Source organism: Stegostoma tigrinum, chromosome 2, assembly GCF_030684315.1.
Source record: "Stegostoma tigrinum isolate sSteTig4 chromosome 2, sSteTig4.hap1, whole genome shotgun sequence".
Classification (NCBI taxonomy): Eukaryota; Metazoa; Chordata; class Chondrichthyes; order Orectolobiformes; family Stegostomatidae; genus Stegostoma; species Stegostoma tigrinum.
Genome location: NC_081355.1, coordinates 112469869 through 112487049, shown reverse-complemented (window position 1 = coordinate 112487049; position 17181 = coordinate 112469869).

The following is a 17181-nucleotide window of genomic DNA, read 5'->3' as shown; positions in this document are numbered from 1 at the left end:
ATAAAAGCTTGATGCCAGAAATGCTTACCCCAACTCAAAGACAACTGTTCCAAGAGAATTTCTTCAGGACTGTGCTTTTCTCTCATCATCACTTAAATAACTCAATAGAGGCCTGTATCCCCTCACTAAGTCATTTTTTATTTATAGGTGCATAGTACATAACGCTGATCCAGTTCCCTCAGAACCAGCTCTGAGCATGAACAGAACCTCTGACACTCTTGTTTATATTTATCAGCCAAGGCTCCCTGATTGGACCAGTTTAACAGCCCCAATGAGGGATCTCATATTCAATGAGGTCCACCTGGTTGACCTTGTTACAATCACTACAGTTCCCATTGTGGCTTTCCGAACCACAGGATTTAGAGTCATCGAGTCATGCAGCACAGAAGCAGATCTTTCAGTCCAATCAGTCCATGCTGAACATAATCCCAAACTAAACTAGTCCCACTTTCCTACTCCTGGCCTATATTCCTCCAAACTTTCCTATTCATGTATTAATTTAAATGTTTTTAAAATGTTGTAATTATACCCGCATCCACCACTTCCTCAGGTAGCTCATTCCACAAGCGAACCACCCCCTGTGAAAAAATAATTGCCCCTCATGTATTTTTTAAACCTCTCTCCTTAAAAATGTGCCCCCTCGTCCTGAAATCCCCCATTCCAGTGAAAAGACAACTACCATTAACTCTATCTGTGCCTCTCATTATTTTGTAAACTTTTATTAGGTAGCCTCCCAACCTCCTATGCTCCAGTGAAAAAAATTCCCAGCCTATCCAGCCTTTCTTTCGAAATCAAACCTTCCATACCCGGCAACATTCTGGTAAATCTCTTCTAAACCCTCTCCAGCTTGATAATATCCTTCCTATAACTGGGTGACCAGAACTAGACACAGTGTTACAGAAGAGGCCTCATCTCAAAGAAAGGTGTAGAAATCTTGGACAGATACTTGAAATCCACTTACAGCAATCTACTACACACTCTGTAACTGAGAAGAGCTGCAAGTGCATGGGAACACCAGTGCTGGCAAGTTTCCTATAATGACTTGGAACTATATCACCATCTCTTCCCTGTCACTGGGTGAATATCCTGAAATTAACTTCCTCATGTCACTGTGCTAGCCTCTACATTACAGGGACTCCAGCAGTTCAAGACAGCAGATTGAGCAGCATCTTAGGTGCACGAAAGCTAACGTTTCGGGCCTAGACCCTTCTAGGCCCGAAACGTCAGCTTTCGTGCTCCTTAGATGCTGCTTGGCCTGCTGTGTTCATCCAGCTCCACACTTTGTTATCTCAGATTCTCCAGCATCTGTAGTTCCCATTATCTCTCCTCTCTCATATCAGCAGATCACCACTTTCTTGATATTCATTAGAGATGGACAATAAATGATGGACGGCCTAAAAATGAAAATCGTTTTAAAAAGAAATTTGTGCAGAAGTATAGCAAGAGTGCAAGATAGTCACAGCAGAGACATCAGTTAATAATTCATTTTTAAAAATAATAAAAGGAGATCCAGAATTCAACTTCCAAGTATCATTGTTAACAAAAAGGAAGGGACCCCAACAAAGTAGAAATTCTTTATCTGGACCCAAATATCGACAATGCCACAGGTCATAGAAATGAAACAATCTGATTATGGTGAGGTATGTTACTGATTGTTCAGGGTGTTCAGTTTGCTATGGCATTGTGCATTTTGAATTGCATACTGTAACCTGCATGGATGATGATGACTGACTAGGAATCTCTCCCACTTTACCTCCTCCCATAGGCGTGTGTTGGAAGGATTTGCAGGTTGATGTATTAAGAATGGGCCTTTCTACACCATCAAGTTCTGAGGCGGAACTCAGACCTGAAGCTCTGGCTCAGAGGCAGGAAGGCTACCCACTGCACCACAAGATTTCCATGATTTATATGAATAAATGAATAAAGAGCAGGATTAGGCCAGTCAGCAATTTGAGCCTGCTCCACTGTTCAGTAAGACCATGGTTGATCTGATAGTGGCCTCAACTTCAAATTCCACACCCTAACACACTGCACTGCCCCAAAGTCTCTGACTGTCTTGTTAGCCCATCTGCTTCTGGCTTGAGAACTTACAATGACCTTGCCTCCACCACTCTCTATGGAAAAGAGTTTCAAAGACTTCTCACAGTAAAAATAATCATAATTTCCATCTTCAATGGGAGGCCACTCATGTTCCCCAGTTCTGCTCTCTTACCAGTGGAAACATCCTTTCAAAACCCATCAGAATCTTATATGTAAAGACTGTGTTGCCTGCCTATTGCCAGGGATAAGATTATCTCCTTAGAGCTGAAAAGAACTTAGAGAGGGTGAGGTGTGATCCACTTGCTATCTATGTTGGGACCAACAATATGTCTTAGACTAGAAAGGAGGTTTCAGTGAAAGACTGAACAGTTAGGAGCTAAAATGGACAGCAGAATCTCCAAGATAATCATCTTTGAATTACTACCTGAGCCACAAGCAAACTGACACAAGGTAAATAATGCATGGTCAAATGAATGGAAAAGAGATTGGTGTGGGTGGGATGGCTTTCAGTTTATGGGGCATTAGCACCAGCACTGGGGTGGAAAAAAGCTGGTCTTTAAGGATAGGCTTCCCTTGAACCATGCTGGGACCAGTGTGCCAGAGAATCAAATACGAGGGGTGTAGAGAGGGATTTAAATTCCTTGGAAGAGGGGACAGCTTTGTGAGAAAGGATTTGTAAGCTTACAAAGCAAAAGGCAGAATTACAGGGAAGCTATTTGGATAACGAGACCCAGAGTGGGATAGGTAGGGATACAGCATACAAACATTTAAAAAAAAGCAGTAAATATGGTTAATGGAGTTAAAAATGGTAAAAAGGCAAAATTAGTGGCTCTTTCCTTGAATGTGTATATTATTGACAATAAATCGTCAAATTAACAACACACATACAGGTATGACATTAGAGGCCATTACAAGGACCTCAAAGCTGGACCTAAATATTCGGACAGGAAGGAAAAGGTGGAGGGGATCAGAGATAATGGGAACTGCAGATGCTGGAGAATCCAAGATAACAAAGTGTGAGGCTGGATGAACACAGCAGGCCAAGCAGCATCTCAGGAGCACAAAAGCTGACGTTTCGGGCCTAGACCCTTCATCAGAGAGGGGGATGGGGAGAGGGAACTGGAATAAATAGGGAGAGAGGGGGAGGCGGATCGAAGATGGAGAGAAAACAAGATAGTTAGAGAGGTGAGGAGGGGGGAGGGGGCTGTTTTTATATGGTATGGATAAGTACAATAACAAGAAATAATCTTGAATCAAAAGCCATAGAATCCATATGCGTGGAGGTAAGAAATAAAAAGTGATAAGCACAGTCTATAGGTGCCCTAGCAGTAGCTATATATTAGGTCAGAGAATAAATCAGGAGGTAATGAGGGAATGTAACTAGACAGTACATTCAGATGGTCATTTGATAGAGGAAGCCATGAGAAAGAATTCACGCAATGTCTTGGGGATGGTTTCTACGACAATATGTTGTGGATGTAACCAGCTTTCAGGCTATTTTGGATTTGGAGGGGGCGACCTGGGAAGGAGAGGGAAGAAGAAGCAGGGGGAGGAGAATGGGATCTGGGAGAGAACTGGAAAGAATTTGAGGGACTAACCGAGCCAAGGGGAGCACAGAAGAGCGACAAAGGGGGAGAGGACTATCCTTACACACCCCCACCCCACTCCATCCTCCCTCCCACGTCCTGGGCACTCCTGTAGCTTCTGGGCCCTGTTTCTGGTCATTCTGAAGAATACCTCATCCTTGTGCCATGTGCCCTCTCCCCACCACTGAAGCCCAAATCGAAATAACACTTACTTCTCTATGTACGAGTAGCAATGCATTCGCACATGATGTTACGCATTAAGTCTATCTGATGGTGCCAGTGCTTGGAACCATGCACTCCCCTAATTAATGTACATGCGTAGTTGCCAACAGTTGCTGGTGTTAGCAAACACTGCCATTAATTAAACGAAGAAAGCCTGCAGATAGCTACAAAAAATTACAAAACAAAAATGCATTCAAGTTCAGGAAGTAATAGGGAAGAAAAATGTTAACTTTTATTTCAAATGGAATGGTGTATAAAAGTAGCAAGATTTGACCAACTCCATAGAAGAAGACCCAGGTTCAAGCTCCATCTACCCGAGCGGTGCATAATAACATTTCTGAACAAGGTGGTTAAAAAATATCTAAAGGCACTGGACAGACCACAATTGGAAAACTGTGAACAGTTTAGGGACCTTCATCTAATAGAAGATATATTGACATTGGAGGCAGTCCAGAGAACTAGGTTGATAACAGGTGATGAGGGATTATGTAATGAGGAAATTGAGCCTGGATTCGTAGAATAGAGAAGAATGAGATGTGTCCTTATTTCAAATGTACAAGATTCTTAGAAGACTTGACCGGGAAGAAGTTTGTTTTCACTGATAAGAGAGTCTAGGACCAGAGGACATAATCTCAGAATAATGGGTCACACATTTAAGACAGAGATAAAGAGAAATTTCTTCTCTAAGATGATGGTGAATTGTCAGATTCATTACAACAGAGAGCTGTTGAAGCTGTGTCATTAAATATAATCAAGGTGGGCAATTTTAATCAGCCGGGGAATCAGAGGCTATGAGGAAAAGGCAGAAAAGTGGAATTGTGGATTATCAGGTCAGTCATGATCTCACTAAATGAGGAGCACAGACTTCATGGACCTAATAATCTGTTTCTGCTTTTGAGTCTTATGGCCATTCCTGGGAATCTTTTCTGAACCTTCTGTCATGCCTTCACATCCTTACTGTTGTGTTGTGCTCAGAATTGGACACAATAATTCAGTCAAGATTAACTCTGTGTTTTAGAAAGGGTCACCATACTTAATAACTTTGAATATAGGAGTACTGATGTCATACTCCAATTGTACAGGAAATTGGTTAGTCCATGCCTGAAGTACAGAATGCACTTTTGGTTTCCTTACCTTGGGATAGATATTCTAGCTACAAAGGGAATTTCACCAGTTTTATTTCCAGGATGATGGGACTATCCTCTGAAGGGAGATTGGGCAAACTGAGTCTGTATTCTCTGGAGTTTCAAAGAACTTTGATTGAAATTTACAATAAAAAAAGGTAGAATAAATACCGGTAAAATATTTTCCCTGTTTGGGAAGTCTAGAACCAGAACTTAATAATATGGGGTTCCCATATAGATCTTAGATGAGGAGAAATTATTTACTGAGAGTGTTGTTAACCTTTGGAAATGTCTACCATAAAGAGCTGTGGAGGCTCAATCTATAAGTATGTTTCAGGCAGAGCTTGTTAGATTCCTGATTGGTTGTCACACCTGGGGTTAAGGGGTTGGATTGAGTAGAAGGCATTGAAGTGTTCAATCAGCCATGGTCACATGGAATAGTGTGGCAGGCTCAATGAGCTGAATGACCTGTTCATAATCCTATGTCTCTATGTTTCTTGTTTTTGTACTCTAACCATTATTCATGAAGCCCAGGATCTTGTATGTCTTACTACCAACTTTCTCAACCTGGATGACAATCTTTCACTCTTTGTCTACATTGTATATAGTCTCTATGCACCTGCACCCACTTTGGGAATAGAACCTTTAGTTTATGTTGCTTCTCCTTGTTTTTGCTACCAAAATATATCACTTCTTCTAATAAAGTTCATCTGCCACTCATTTGCCCATCATCATTCTGTCCTTTCTGTCTCTTAATATTATTACCCTCCTCACAGTTTACAAAATTTCCAAGTTTCACGTTTGCAAAGTTTGAAATTGTATCCTAGATCATGAGTACAGATCATGAAAAGCTGTGTGCTGTGCACTGACCCCTTGGAAACACTGCTTTTTATCGTCTCCTTTTTGAAAAACAGTAGTTCACCATAGCTGTTTCCCATAACTCAACCATGTCACTTCCTGTATAACTTTAATTTCATGGGCTTTAAACCTGTCGCTTGACACTTGAGCAATTGATTATTGAATATTCACTCATAGAATATCCACTACACTATCAACACTTTCTTGCTTTCTCATCAAAAATTCCAACCAATTGAAAGAACCACAATTTTCCCTTGATAGACTGGATTTCCTTAATCTTCACGAGACTGTCATTTGTCCCCAGTTATCATTACTAAAAGCTGCCCCAATACTGAAATGGCCCAGCACTGCCTGGCTGTAATTGCTGGGCTTATACTTGCATCCTTTTTGGAATAAGGATTTTGTACTTTTGATTCTCCAATGCTTTGATCCCACTTGCCATATAAAGAGGACTTTTACAATTATTATTCATACATGGAATGTGAATGTCATTGGCAAAGCCAACATTTATTTCACATCTCTAATTTCCAATGAGAAGACAGTAGCGAGCTGCCTTCGTTAAATCCTGCAGTCCATTTGCAGTAGGTACAGTAATGTTAGGAAGAGAGTTCTGGGATTTTAATTCCGTGACACTCAGGGTGGTGCGTATCTTGGCGAGGAAAATGTAGGCGGTAGTGTTCCCATGTGCCTGCTCCCTTTGTTCTCTTGGTCAGAGATCTCCCACCTTTTTAACCACTGATCAATTTTTAATTTAAGTGCAACCCAAGATCTACTCCAGCGTGCCACCTACAATTGCACATTTCCTGCCAGTGGCTGGAAGTCCGGGTGGTAGTTTGAGATTGTTAGCCATTTTTATTCCATTAAATGGAAATCTGTGAGGAAAATTTGTACAACAATTACTATTGGTTTTGTTGTTGCTATTCAGTTAGTTTTTTAATTTTAGATGTTCATTGGATTCAAATGCCATTATCTGCCACGGTGAAACTCGAACCTAAGGCATTAGCCTGGACTTCTGGATACCTAGTCCAATGACATAACCACTGCGCCACCACTGACCTGATACATAATGTCATTAAGCAATCAAACATGTAGACAGTCTTGATGTTGCCTTCCTATAAGCTAAAGTAAGCATTCACTTTAAAACCACAGGACAGTAGGAGTGAATCTCTTCCTGTGTCTATGAATCCCCAAAAATCACTGTCCATTAGTCTGATTTTCAGCTGATTATCATTTTGTGCAGTAATTATTTCCATGTCTACTCCACTGCATTGTAAACTAAACATGTGATTTGTGCCACACGTGCCTGGTCACCATCAGTTGTGTTGGAAATCAATTTTTTGACTGGAATGTTTTTCTCAAGCACATAAATTCTAAATTGATTTTAGGTGCCCTCTACGCAAGTTTCTCTTTGAAGCAGAAAAAGGGCAAGACAATCTTCTGTTGTTATGTCCTTAAAAACCATGCACCCAAAAACAGTCAACTGGGCTGAATTGGTCATATTAATAGATTCATTGAATTGCAGTGAGAAGCATTCACAGCCCTTCTGATCCTGCTACGGTTGCTGAAGGAGGTCGTTGGACGAAGATTGTGCTCATCTCACTACTGTGGGGGCACCAAGTGATGTTCTGGATTGCCATTATTATTTCTTCTTTGGTCTTGAGGTCTTGAAATAAAAAAGCCTGTTATGAAGTCATTGCTTCTTTGCTATCTGTAAATGACTTTTTGCCAGAATATTGAAAAAGCCTTAACTTTTTCTGTTGGTTCAGGAAAGAATGACTGAAACTTTCAAAACAGCCTTCAGCTTATCAACTCTCTTTGTCTGAAGCTTGTTGTTCCAAGCAAAACTATCCCTGAATTCACTGTCCATCATTGCACGTGTCATTCAAAATTCTCCTTTTTACTTTGATAATTTATAAGGCAAACAATTGCAAGTAGAAATTTATTTTCCCATTTTGTGTGACATTGTACATGTTTGGTGACTTTTCAAGTGGTCCATGTTCATCACTCATCATTATTGCTTTGCCTTGCCATTTATAATATTACTCTGTCACTGGTTATGCTGCAGGTCAGTCTCTGGATCCACATCCCTGGAACATCCAGAATGTTAGATAACAAAGTGTGAAGCTGGATGAACACAGCAGGCCAAGCAGCATCTCAGGAGCACAAAAGCTGACGTTTCGGGCCTAGACCCTTCATCAGGGAGGGGGATGGGGAGAGGGAACTTGAATAAATAGGGAGAGAGGGGGAGGTGGATCAAAGATGGAGAGAAAAGAAGATAGGTGGAGAGGAGAGTATAGGTGGGGAGGTAGGGAGGGGATAGGTCAGTCCAGGGAAGACGGACAGGTCAAGGAGGCGGGATGAGGTTATTAGGTAGGAAATGGAGGTGCGGCTTGAGGTGGGAGGAAGGGATAGGTGAGAGGAAGAACAGGTTAGGGAGGCGGGGACAAGCTGGGCTGGTTTTGGGATGCAGTGGGGGAAGAGGACGAAGTGGGCTGGTTTTTGGATGCAGTGGGGGAAGGGGAGATTTTGAAGCTTGTGAAGTCCACATTGATACCATTGGGCTGCAGGGTTCCCAAGCAGAATATGAGTTGCTGTCCCTGCAAACTTCGGGTGGCATCATTGTGGCATTGCAGGAGGCCCATTCCTTCGATGACATGTCCATCATGGGCCTCCTGCAATGCCACAATGATGCCACCCGAAGGTTGCAGGAACAGCAGCTCATATTCCGCTTGGGAACCCTGCAGCCCAACGGTATCAATGTGGACTTCACAAGCTTCAAAATCTCCCCTTCCCCCATGGCATCCCAAAACCAGCCCAGCTCGTCCCCTCTCCCCACTGCATCCCAAAACCAGCCCAGCTTGTCCCCGCCTCCGTAACCTGTTCTTCCTCTCACCCATCCCTTTCTCCCACCTCAAGCCGCACCTCCATTTCCTACCTACTAACCTCATCCCGCCTCCTTGACCTGTCCATCTTCCCTGGACTGATCTATCCCCTCCCTACCTCCCCACCTATACTCTCCTCTCCACCTACCTTCTTTTCTCTCCATCTTCGGTCCGCCTCCCACTCTCTCCCTATTTATTTCAGAACCCTCACCCCATCCCCCTCCCTGATGAAGGGTATAGGCCCGAAACGTCAGCTTTTGTGCTCCTGAGATGCTGCTTGGCCTGCTGTGTTCATCCAGCTCCACACTTTGTTATCTTGGATTCTCCAGCATCTGCAGTTCCCATTATCTCTTACATCCAGAGTGTTGCTGGCTGTTTTCAAGTGTGAAGCACTGGAGGTCACTTCTGTGGTTGCAGTTTGTTTCTGGGGCCCTTTGTCGGTTTGTATTATTCAGCAAATGGACATGGGGTGTAGAAACACTCTCCCACAATTTGTATTCGTCCTGCACGGACCTACTAACTAAGCAGTTAAGAGAGAGGAAAAGAAAACTGCAGGCTTAATGAGAATAGACAGAGGGGTAGAGCAGGCTGACTGTTTTTGTGAGGAGTCCAAATGGACACAATAGGCTTAATAGCTTCCTATGTTTCTCATACTGTAAATATGTTGAATACACACATCAGTTCCTAGTATATTTCCTGTTCATTTGTTTGCATTGACACCACAAAACTTATTTTACCACAACAAATTACTTCCCTAAGGACATTGTGGGTCAACTTACAGCACATGGCCTGCAGTGGTTTAAGGTACAGCCGTCACCACCTTCTCAAGGGCAACTAGGGACGGGCAATAAACGTGGGCTAGCCAGGAAATTTCATATGCCATGAGTGAATAAAAAAGAATGAAAGTCCATCTGGTCCAAAGTGAAACACAATTCAAAAAGCTTCCAGAAGTGAAAGTAATGCAACAGCATCAATGTGAACACAGAGGGGAATGCAGGCAACTCTCAGAGACCTTGCAGTTGACCAGTCAATCTATATCATAGAGACCATCATGCTATTTAGTCGTAGATATGGGTTTGGAAAATGTTGTTCAAGGAACCTTGGTGAGTTACTTCACTCTTGTAGTTGGTACACACTACTGCCAACGGGCATCAATGGTGAAGAGTGGATCTGTTAGGTATGGATGATGTGCCAATCAAGTGGACTACTTTGTCTTCAATTGCGTGTAGCTCCTTGCATGTTGTTGAAGGTGCACCCATTCAGTCAATTCGAGAGTATTTCACCACAGTCCTGACTTTTGAAAATTAGTTGGTGAACAGACATTGCAGAGCCTGGAAGTTAGTTATTTGCTACAGAATCTCAACCTCTGACATGTGCTTCTAGCCACAGTATTTATATTGCTGGCTGTATTCAGTTTCTGGTCAGTGGCAACCATTAGGATATTGGGAGTGGGGATTCAGCAATGCTAATGCAATAGAATATCAAGGGAAAACAATAAGATTCTCTCTTGTTGGTAATGTTTATTGTCTGGCACTTGTATGGCACAAATGTTACTTGCATCATTGTCAGTACAAGCCTGAGAATGTCCAAAACAAAAACAGAAGCTCCAGGAAAAGCTCAGCAAGTCTGTCACTTTCTGTGAAGAGAAATCAGAGTTAATGTTTCAGATGGGGTGACCTTTCCTCAGAACTCAGAAGAAGGGTCACTGGATCAAAATGTTAACTCTGATTTCTCGTCACAGATGCTGCCAGGCCTGCTGAGCTTTTCCAGCAACTTCTGTTTTTGTTCCTGATTTGCGGCATCCACAGTTCTTTCGGTTTTTCCCGAGAATGTCCAAATCTTGATACATTTGAATATAAACTGTTTCAGTATCTGAAGAGTTATGCATGATGTTAAGCACTGTGCAATCATCAACAGCAACTTCCTTCTGACCTTATATTGGATGGAAGTTCATTGATAGCTGAAGATGTTTGTGCCTCAGACAAATATAGAGAAAACAAAGGAGGGACGAGAATTTCAACAGCAGATGAGAAGAGCATTGACTTAGAGGACAATCCCCACTGTCCTGATTGAGAAAATGGACTTGTTTGAATTATGAACTCAGAACGTAATATGGGGTTTGTATGTATTGCACCAGTCAATGTTGTTGAAGGCATATCTAGAGCCGTTCACATAGCCTGGTAATTAGAGTATACATTGTTAACACAATTGTGGTGCTTGAATAGATGTAACCTTCAACATATTCACAATAACTAATTACCTAATCATTAATTATGATGTGGCAGTTAAACTTAGTTTTAATTAAACAATCCAAGCAGAATTACTTATTACACAAAATGGAGCTGTTTCCAACAGCTGGTTTGCTACATATTCCTTGAGACAGATTGAGTTGAGAGTTTAACCTTGAAGTGAATGAATATGTGGTGCCACCTGCTGTTACAAAAAGTCAATTAACTGTTTGTCACTTACAGACAAAACAGCATGCAATCAATATGCTTTATTGATATGAATGAAGAGCGTTCGTCCCTGAGTTCAGAGCTTTGAGATTTGGAAGATTTTGCAAATTCTGAAATGGAGACTCAGTAGTATTTAAGCTTATCTATTATTTTACACTTTTATGTAGAATCTCCCTAATGGTTGCTATTAAATGTGACTGGCTTTCAAAGAGAGATAGCAAAATGTACAAAGCAGGAACTTTATTCAATGATGCTGTTTTGAAGGTCCTGCTGAAATGTGTCCTTTTTAACGAGCGAAGACTGTTCTAATTTTTTATTTCAAAAATATGTTTTATTCATGAATTCGATTTTTAAGTAAATTCAAAACGTAGAAAACATTTCAGCACAGACTTTCCAGAAACTGCAGTAGAATTTTGACATTCTTTATTGAAGCTTCAATCCAGTTGCAGCAAAAAAAAGATTGGTTTGAAGTTGCAGCCGTTTAAGGGCAGGGGCAACGTGGATAGAATTTTATCCATGTTCCGAAATAGGCAGCAAATGAGGTGGAAAAAAGTGCAGGTCACAGTGTGTTTCTCACATTTAACTTAATGTTTTCAAGGCACCATTATAGCCTTAAGTGGAATCAGAAGGAAAATAGGCATCACATGGTTTCAAACTTTACTGATATGGTTGTGTTTTACTGGGGCACCCTGCAATGTTACCATAGTAATGCATTGGTTCTGTGGCCCATCACATATGTAGAGCAATAATCACATACAGGCGAGCAGGAGTAGCAGCGCAACTCTCTTGCCTTTCATTTGGAGGATAATGACTTTTAAACTCTTCTGTGAACTTGCCTACATAATCTAGCAACAGTCTATTTCAGACATGATGGTGATACAGTAGCAATATTATTATCTGAGTGACTCAGGCTACTGAATAATTTAGCACACACACAAGTTCTACTTGATGACTGACACAGTTTAAAATTGAATAGAAAAGAATACACTTGAAAGCTGGTTTCAGGAATAGTGACTGTGAAAGTATTATCTCTTTTGACAAAAACTTTGAGTTGAGATAGACGAGTTAGAACATAGAACATAGAACATAGAACATTACAGCACAGTACAGGCCCTTCGGCCCTCGATATTGTGCCGACCTGTCATACTGATCTCAAGCCCATCTAACCTACATTATTCCATGTACGTTCATATGCTTGTCCAATGACGACTTAAATTTACCTAAAGTTGGCGAATCTACTACCGTTGCAGGCAAAGCGTTCCATTCCCTTACTACTCTCTGAGTAAAGAAACCACCTCTGACATCTGTCCTATATCTTTCACCCCTCAATTTAATGCTATGCCCCCTCGTGCTCGCCGTCACCATCCTAGGAAAAAGGGTCTCCCTATCCACCCCATCTAACCCTCTGATTATTTTATATGTTTCAATTAAGTCACCTCTCAACCTTCTTCTCTCCTAATGAAAACGGCCTCAAGTCCCTCAGCCTTTCCTCGTAAGACCTTCCCTCCATACCAGGCAACATCCTAGTAAATCTCCTCTGCACCCTTTCCAGAGCTTCCACATCCTTCTTATAATGCGGTGACCAGAACTGTACGCAATACTCCAAGTGCGGCTGCACCAGAGTTTTGTACAGCTTCACCATAACCTCTTGGTTCCGGAACTCGATCCCTCTATTAATAAAAGTTAAAACACTGTATGCCTTCTTAACAGCCCTGTCAACCTGGGTGGCAACTTTCAATGATCTGTGTACATGGACACCGAGATCTCTCTGCTCATCTACACTACTAAGAATCTTACCATTAGCCCTGTACTTTGCCTTCCGATTACTCCTACCAAAGTGCATCACCTCACACTTGCCTGCATTAAATTCCATTTGCCACCTCTCAGCCCAGCTCTGCAGCTTATCTATGTCTCTCTGCAACCTACAGCTTCCTTCGTCACTATCCACAACTCCGCCGACCTTAGTGTCGTCTGCAAATTTACTAACCCATCCTTCTACGCCCTCATCCAGGTCATTTATAAAAATGACAAACAGCAATGGACCCAACACCGACCCTTGCGGTACACCACTAGTAACTGGTCTCCAGGATGAACATTTCCCATCAACTACCACCCTCTGTCTTCTTTCAGCAAGCCAATTTCCGATCCAAACTGCTATATCTCCCACAATCCCATTCCTCCGCATTTTGTACAATAGCCTATTGTGGGGAACCTTATCGAACACCTTGCTAAAATCCATATACACCACATCAACCGGTTTACTCTTATCTACCTGTTTGGTCACCTTCTCAATAGGAAGGCAAGATCAAGACTGTCTACAAGTTTGATTGCTTAATGACATTATGTATCAGGTCAGTGGTGGCGCAGTGGTTATGTCATTGGACTAGGTATCCAGAAGTCCAGGCTAATGCCTTAGGTTCGAGTTGCACCATGGCAGATAATGACATTTGAATTCAATGAACAACTGAAAGTAAAAAGCTAGCTGAATAGCAACAACATAACCAATAGTAATTGTTGTACAAACCTGTCTAGATCACTAATGTCATTTAGGGAAGGAAATCTGTCATCCATACCTGGTCTGGCCTACATGTGAGTCCAGATCCATGATAATATGGTTGAGCTTCTTCTGTCAGCAAATATGTGATTGGCTTTCAGGTTGCTGAATGGCTTGGACTGTGAACAAGACAGAGAGAAGCTTTGTCAGACCAGAAGACAAAGTAAAACTACAGATCTTCAGCAACCAAAACCTTTCTCCCTTAGTTCTCTGCAGGAACAAAAGCTACAGGGTTATTTTTCCAGTTTTCTTTTTATGTGTGTTATTCCTTCCTATTTTATTTGCCTGTCTGTCTGTGCAATGGAGAACTTATAATCGGTTTTGAGTCTTAATTTGTGCAGTTTACTGAATTTAATTTAGTTTTTTACCTGCAGGTAGTAATAGAACATAGAACATAGAACATAGAACAGTACAGCACAGAACAGGCCCTTCAGCCCACAATGTTGTGCCGACCATTGATCCTCATGGATGCACCCTCAAATTTCTGTGACCATATGCATGTCCAGCAGTCTCTTAAATGACCCCAATGACCTTGCTTCCACAACTGCTGCTGGCAACGCATTCCATGCTCTCACAACTCTCTGCGTAAAGAACCTGCCTCTGACATCCCCTCTATACTTTCCACCAACCAGCTTAAAACTATGACCCCTCGTGCTAGCCATTTCTGCCCTGGGAAATAGTCTCTGGCTATCGACTCTATCTATGCCTCTCATTATCTTGTATACCTCAATTAGGTCCCCTCTCCTCCTCCTTTTCTCCAATGAAAAGAGACCGAGCTCAGTCAACCTCTCTTCATAAGATAAGCCCTCCAGTCCAGGCAGCATCCTGGTAAACCTCCTCTGAACCCTCTCCAAAGCATCCACATCTTTCCTATAATAGGGCGCCCAGAACTGGACGCAGTATTCCAAGTGCGGTCTAACCAAAGTTTTATAGAGCTGCAACAAGATCTCACGACTCTTAAACTCAATCCCCCTGTTAATGAAAGCCAAAACACCATATGCTTTCTTAACAACCCTGTCCACTTGGGTGGCCATTTTAAGGGATCTATGTATCTGCACACCAAGATCCCTCTGTTCCTCCACGCTGCCAAGAATCCTATCCTTAATCCTGTACTCAGCTTTCAAATTCGACCTTCCAAAATGCATCACCTCGCATTTATCCAGGTTGAACTCCATCTGCCACCTCTCAGCCCATCTCTGCATCCTGTCAATGTCCCGCTGCAGCCTACAACAGCCCTCTACACTGTCAACGACACCTCCGACCTTTGTGTCGTCTGCAAACTTGCTGACCCATCCTTCAATTCCCTCGTCCAAGTCATTAATAAAAATTACAAACAGTAGAGGCCCAAGGACAGAGCCCTGTGGAACCCCACTCACCACTGACTTCCAGGCAGAATATTTTCCTTCTACTACCACACACTGTCTTCTGTTGGCCAGCCAATTCTGTATCCAAGCAGCTAAGTTCCCCTGTATCCCATTCCTCCTGACCTTCTGAATGAGCCTTCCATGGGGAACCTTATCAAATGCCTTACTGAAGTCCATATACACCACATCCACAGCTCGACCCTCATCAACCTTACTAGTCACATCCTCAAAAAACTCGATAAGGTTTGTAAGGCATGACCTACCCCTCACAAAGCCGTGTTGACTGTATTTGATCAAGCCATGCTCTTCCAGATGGTCATAAATCTTATCCCTCAGAATCCTTTCTAACACCTTGCAGACGACAGACGTGAGACTTACCGGTCTATAATTGCCGGGGATTTCCCTATTTCCTTTCTTGAAGAGAGGAATTACATTTGCCTCTCTCCAGTCCTCAGGTACGACTCCAGTGGAGAGCGAGGATGCAAAGATCTTCGCAAGTGGCGAAGCAATTGCATTTCTCGCTTCCCAAAGCAGCCGAGGACAAATCTGATCCGGGCCTGGCGACTTGTCAATCTTAATAAACAGCGATTCTTCATAAGTGCAGAAACACGGTCCATGCTTTCTACCAACCTGGGTCTGAAAATCAGGTAGCTTGTGAATCTTGAGTATTTCTTTAAAAATCGATTACTAGTTGTGATGACTTTAGGAATAGCACGGCTTGATTTCCCACACACCACCTCGGTGAGTCGTAAGTGTTGATGATTCAGATAGTACATACAAGTTACTAGTGAAACTAACTCTACTCTCTATTGGGAACTTATATCTGCTTTTGAAGGATGACCGCTCCAGTGTGCTATCTGTTTTTGAAGTGAAATATCAATCAAAATTTATGGGCTGTCAAATAGATGAAGGCAGACTTGTAGACGTCATTTACGTGAACCTTAGCAAGGCCTTCAACAAAGTCCCATATGGTAGACTGGTTAGCAAGGTTAGATCACATGGCATTCAGGGAGAGCTAGCCAATTGGATACAAATTTGGCTTGACAGTAGGAGGCAGAGGATGGTGGTAGAGGGATGATATTCGGACTGGAGGCCTGTGACCAGCTGGGTGCTGCAAGGATTGGTTCTGGGTCCATAGGTGTTCATCATTTATTTGGAGGCATGTTTCATAAGTTTGCAGCTGACACCAAAATTGGTGTTATGAGGTTGTAGACATGCTCGCCGAGCTGGTGGGTTTGGTTGTAACTGTATCATCAGCTGCTCGGCAACATCATCAGTGTGCCTCTGGTGAAGTGTTAGTATTCTGTCCTGCTTGTTATTTACATGCCTCGGTTGGCTGCGGTGGTTGGCATCACTTCCAGTTCTGTTTTTCAGTAGTTTGTACACAGGGCCCAATTCACTGTGTTTTTTGATGAGTTCCGGTTGGAAAAGCAGTCCTCCAGGAATTCCCTGGCATGTCTCTTGGTGTTATAGTGGACAGTGAGGAAGGTTGTCTAAGAGTAAAGCCAGAGCTTGATGAACTATATGAGTTGGCGGAGAATTAGCAGATGGAGTTTAATTCAGATAAATAGGACATGTTGCATTTTGGTAAGACAAACGAGGGTAGGATTTACACAGTTAATAGTCGGGCCCTGGCGAGAGTTGTTGAACAGAGATACTTGGGGATACAGGTGCCTAGTTCCCTGAAAGTGGCCTCACAGGTAGACAGGGTGGTGAAGAAGGTATATGGCACGCTTGCCTTCATTGTTCAGAGCACTGAGTACAGGAGTTGGGATGTTATGTTACGGCTGTACAAAACATTGGTGAGCCCTCACTTGGAATACTGCGTACAATTCTGGTTGCCCCGGGAATACAAAGCATGTTATTAAACTAGAAATGGTGTAAAGAAGATTTGCAAGGATGTTTCCAAGACCAGAGGATTTGAGTCATAAGAGGAGGCCGGGTGTGGTGGGGTTGGACCGCCCTTGACCGCGTCTCCCGCATTTCCCGCGACACATCCCTCACACCCCGCCCCCACCACAACCGCCCCAAGAGGATCCCCCTCGTTCTCACACACCACCCTACCAACCTCCGGATACAACGCATTATCCTCCGA